This window comes from Elephantulus edwardii, unplaced genomic scaffold, assembly GCF_000299155.1.
Source record: "Elephantulus edwardii isolate Elephantulus edwardi_28Jun2011 unplaced genomic scaffold, EleEdw1.0 scaffold00363, whole genome shotgun sequence".
Lineage (NCBI taxonomy): Eukaryota > Metazoa > Chordata > Mammalia > Macroscelidea > Macroscelididae > Elephantulus > Elephantulus edwardii.
The window spans coordinates 266,602-272,221 of NW_006400113.1; the positions used below are offsets into that span (position 1 = coordinate 266,602).

General features: G+C 40.7%; 1 protein-coding gene and 1 pseudogene across 2 annotated transcripts in view; one reads left to right on the forward strand and one right to left on the reverse strand.

Moving 5' to 3' along the window:
- Positions 1–443, forward strand: part of LOC102846909 — a 4,604-nt pseudogene extending 4,161 nt beyond the window's left edge.
- Positions 1–5,620, reverse strand: part of RNGTT (RNA guanylyltransferase and 5'-phosphatase) — a 433,116-nt gene that overhangs the window by 199,555 nt on the left and 227,941 nt on the right. The gene's annotated exons all lie outside the window — the stretch shown is intronic.

Sequence of the window (5,620 nt, forward strand, 5' to 3'; positions counted from 1 at the left end):
ATTCTGGGGCTTCGTCTGACATACTTTGGACATGTTACCAGGAGGGACGGGTCCTTGGAGAGGGACATCATGCTTGGGAACGTGGAGGGACAGCGCAGGAGGGGAAGACCCTCTATGAGATGGATTGATTCGGTGACTGGGGTAATTGGGATGGGTGTGTCAGAGGCAATGTGGTTGGCCAGGATAGAGCAGGGTTTAGGGCTGTTGTGCATAGGGTCGCTATGAGTAGGAAAAGACTCGAAGGCACATAACAATAACAACAACAACAGGGGAACAGCGCCATTGGCGGCCACTACACCACAGACGTCTTTCAGATCAGCCTGAGTGGCTGGCTCCGCATCAATGGCCAGACAGTCAAAGTGATCACCCAGTACCAGGTGATGAAACCCACGGCAGAGCGCACAGCCTACCTCCTCTACTACCGCCGCATGGACCTCCTGTAGCCCATGACGTCGCCCGTGCCCACGCAGGTGCCCCTCCTCCCCTCACGTCATGCCACACCATGTCGACTCCGCCCCATGCCCACACTGCCCCATGCTGACTCCACACAGACGCCGACTCCGCCCCTGCCCTGTGCTGAAGTAGGTGTCCCTGACGCTGACTCCACCCCTCTATGCTGCAGGCCCTGCCCCAAGGCCACTGTGGTGGCCATGACACCTACCCTCCCTTTCTTCTGTCCCTTCTGCAAAAATGGGCTCGAACTAAAGGAGACGCTGGACTTCGTGCACAACATGGTGCATGCTGACTTTTAACTTCCAGATCTAGATCATTTGGTTGAAAAGAGACTCACTTGATTTGGGGGGTGGGAGAACAATTCACAAACCCCATGTTTCTGAAATAATGCTGATTCCTGAGATGGGGAAAGGATTTTCGTTTGATTTCCAGTCTGAATGCTTAGTATGGTAAGTCCTGCACCAGCAACGACACTTGTAAACTTGTGCAAAGGAATTTTATCTTTCCCGGAAAAAGAATTTTTAAATTCATCACACTTTTCTCCCATATCCTAAGTTTTTGATAAATGATTTAAAAAAAAATAGAAGCCAGTTATCAGAGGAGAAGGAAATAACTCTTTGCTCAGAAAAGAAACGTAATAAAGGTGCTGGTTCCTAGCAAGGGGAAGCATTTTAGTAATTGTGCAATGAGAAACTGCTTCCATACACAATGCCAAGAAAATCCTTGGGAGTTAAGATGTTAGGATACATAGATGGGTGATTGTAACTATTGCCATTAAAAGATTTCAAGTTGCATTCACGCTTCTGTGTACATGTCACAAAACATGGGCAGAATACTGAGTGTTAGTTCCTCAATCTGCTCTGTGTAATTCTGCTGTCTGCTTCCTATAATGCCGCCTCTCTAATTGTACACAGTATAGTGATGCCTAGGGGAATAACGTGGTCGCCCATCAATAAAAAGCACAAAGTTGGTGTAAAAAAAAAAAAACAAAACCAACTTAAGGTGTATCATGGAACTAGGACTAAAACCAAGGACTATAAACTTCATTAAAGAAAAGCTTAGAAGCATTCTAGCAGTCCTAATCCACAACATAAAGTCTTCCAAGTATCCTCAAAAATCTAAAACCAGGAGATGATAAAATAGACGGATGGGAACTTTTAAGAATTAAATCCCTATGCATATCCAAAAACTTCTCCAAAAGAGTAAAAAGGGAAGCCACAGACTGGGAAAAAATATTTTGTAATGCCATGCCAGATAAGGGACTTATATCTAGAATAAAATACTTTATTACCACAACAAGATAAAAGTAAAAAAAATCAACTGACAAATGGGCACAGATACTTCACCAAAGAAGACAGTCAGTTGGCAAACAAAAACATGAAGAAATGTTCAAAATCCCTAGCTCTAAGAGAGATGCAAATCAAAACAACTACAAGATATAATGTCACCCCAGCAAGAATCGCAAAATTTAACAGAACAGCAAATAACAAATGCTGGTGAGGTTGTGGAGAAACTGGAATCCTTATTCACCATTGGTGGGAGTATAAAATGCTACAGCCACTACGGCGCTTTCTCAAAATTTGACCCAGCAATTCCACTTCTTGGAATATACCCTAAAGAAACCATAACCACCACCCAAGCAGATATATGCACACACATATTTATCAGAGTTTTGTTCATAATAGCAAAGAGTTGGTTGTAAATAACCTAAATGCCCATCAACAAACGAATGGATAGAGAAACTGTGGTATAGTCACAAAATGGAATACTATGCTGCACTGAAAAACAAGGAACTCATGCAATATTATTCAAAATGGATGACCCTGGAGGACATTATTCTGAATGAAATATCTCTGTTACAAAAGGACAAATACTGCATAGTACCACTGCTGTAAAAAGGGGGAGACTGAGAAAAATGGAATAAATTATGTATACTTCATTGGAATAGATGAGAGAGAGGAATGTTTAAAAGATATACATGATTAGGTATTATTGCCATGACATGACTCCAGAATTAAGGCTGCATAGTGAAGTAGACTTCGGGGGAGGGATTGTATAACAATTGAAGAATTTTTCTTTTAGTTTTCAAAGAGAAGAAGGAACTAGAAGGTAGGGGTTCATATCTAAAATTTATAGCATCTCAACAAGAAAAAGGTAAACAACCTAATCACAAAATGGACACAGATATTAACAGACCACCAAGAAAAGACACTGAGGTGGCAAACACACACACATGAAGGAATGTTCAAAATCCCTAGCTATCAGAGAAGTGTAAATCAAAACAATTATGAAATATCCTCTCACTAGCAAGAAAGGCAAAGTTCAACAGGCCAGTAAGAAACAAATGCTGGCGAAGTTGTAGGGAGATTCTTAATCATTGCTGGTGGGAATGTAAAATGGTACAATCACTATGGAAGACATTCTGGCCCTTTCTCAAAAAGCTGGAAATAGAAATACCATTTGACCCAGCAATCCTACTACCGGGAATATAGCCTAAAGGAACCAGAGCCAAAGCAAAAATAGATGAATGCACACACCCATGTTTACTGCTGTGCTATTCACAACACCAAAGAGATGGAAGCAATCCAATTGCCCATCAACAAACCAATGGACAGAAAAACTATAGCACATTCATCCAATGAAATACTACATAACACTGAAAAACAATGAACTCACAAAAACATTACACAACATGGGTGAGCCTGGAAGACATTCAGTGGAGTGAAATGTCCCAGTCACAAAAGAAAAAATATTGTTATCACCATTGTTATAAAATAGGACTAACATGAGGGTGTGAGTAGAGACTAGAAAAATGGTGGCTAGATAATGAACATTGCATGGAAACAGATGAGGGGAAGAACGATCTGGAAACAATATATAATTAGTATATAATATATAATTGACAACAATCTGGAAAAAGAGGTTCATTGCAAAGTAGAATGAGAGAGGAGAAAGAGAAGAAAGAAAAAGATGCAATAATGAATGAATTAAACAAATACATACACATACATAAAGCATTACCTAACCTTAATCAGAACTTCCTCTTCACTTTATGCAAACTCACTCTTTCAAATCACTAGGCTGGTCACTAATGAATAATAACTGTCTTGATGTATTTTAATAACTGGCAGAAGAGAATGAACAGTTACATTACCATATTGTGAAAATTTGGATAATTTTCTGATAAATGGTCAGGAATGCAATGGCAACGATAGCAGTAAAAGCATGTCAACATAATTTTTAAGGACATAGGAAAAAGTTAATAAGGAATTGAACAAAAACAACAGAATATTAAGTATTCCATGACAGTACCAATACAAAACAACTAATGCTAACATACCTCAAAATAGTTCAGGTTCTATATAGACCAGAATAACTACCATGAGTAATGAATGATGGCTGTATTTAAAAGTAAAAATTCTATTAAAATTATGGCAGAAAAAATTACCGTAAAAATAGTCATGCTGTTGTTGTTAGGTATAACGGTACACAGTGTAAAGATACTACGAACAATAGCTAAGATCTTTGCTCTATCCTGTGCTATGCTTACAATTTCTCTGATAAACCTGAGCCAACTGTTAACAATCACTGTGTAAATTTGTCTCATTAAGGGTCCTCCTCTGTTTCTCTGACACTCCACCTTTCCTAACATGATGTCTTTGTCCAATGAACTGGCCCCTCCTGACAACATGCCCAGTGTGTAGGAGACAAACTTTCATTATTCTCACCTGTAAGAAGCATCCTGGTTGCACTTTATCCAGAATATGATTATTTATTCTTTTGGTAATTCATAATTATATAGTATTAGCAACAAGCTTAGTTTAAATTTCTATCTAAAAGATATATTGTATTGTTGTTGTTGCTGTTATGTGCCGTCAAGTCGCTTGCGACTCATAGTGACCCCATCTATGTACAACAACTCTAAACCCTGCTCTATCCTGTGCCAATTGCACTGCCTCTGATAAACCCATCCCGATTACCCCAGTCACTGAATCAATCCACATCATAGAGGGTCTTCCCCTTCTGCGCCACCCCTCCACCCTCCCAAGCATGATGTCCCTCTCCAAGGACATCTCCCTCCTTACAACATGTCCAAAGTATGTCAGACGAAGCCCCAGAATCCTTGCATCCAAGGAGCAGCCTGGTTTAACCCTCTCCAGGATGAATCTGTTTGTTTTCTTGACAGTCCAGGGTACATTCAATACTCTTCTCCAGCACCACAGCTCAAAGACATCTATTCTCCTTCTGTCCTCCTTAGTCATTGTCCAATTCTCCGATGCATAACAAGTGATTACAAAGATCACAGGCTGTATCAGATGCACCTTAGTCTCCAGAGTGACACCATAGCTCTTCAGTGCCCCAGGGAGGTCCCTAATAGCAGACTTGCCCATCGCAATAAGTTTTCTGATCTCCTGGCTACTGGTGCCAAGAGCATTGACCATGGAGCCAAGCAGACTAAAGTTGTTAACAATCTCAATCTCTTCAGTGCCACCAAGTTTATATTAACTGATAATGACCCCACTGGAGAGAGTACAATGACCTTTTAGGGTTTTGCAGACTTTCACCTTTAGGGAATTCAGGTGACTTAGTGGTAATGTGCTGTACTATCAACCTAAAAGCAACTGGTTCAAATCCACCAGCTGTTCCAAAGGAGAAAAAGGAGCAATCTCCTCCAGAACCATTTACTGTCATTGAAAACCAGCCCCAACTTGAGATGACACCAACTTGACAGCACATAAAAACAACCAAGATCTTTACGAGAGAGGCCTACTACAACTTTCCTCCAGTCACTGGGTAGATTCAAATAACAACCATTTTGAATAGCAGCCAAGCCTTCAGCCACTGCACCACCAGGCTTCCTTGAATCACGTTCACAAAAGTCAAAGAAGAGGACTTTATTCTTTTATTAAAAATTCTTTACCCACACTGGGTTTAGAAGGGGTCGTGGTATTAGGGATACTGTAGCTGATGTTAGATGGATCTTGGCCGAAAGCAGGGAATACCAGAGGAATGTCTATCTGTATTTCATTGACTATGCAAAGGCATTTGCCTGTGTGGATCATAGCAAACTATGGCCGACTCTGGGAAGAATGCGAATCCCAGAACACTTGATCGTTCTAATGCGAAACCTATACTTGGAGCAGGGGGCAGTCGTCAGAACAGAGCA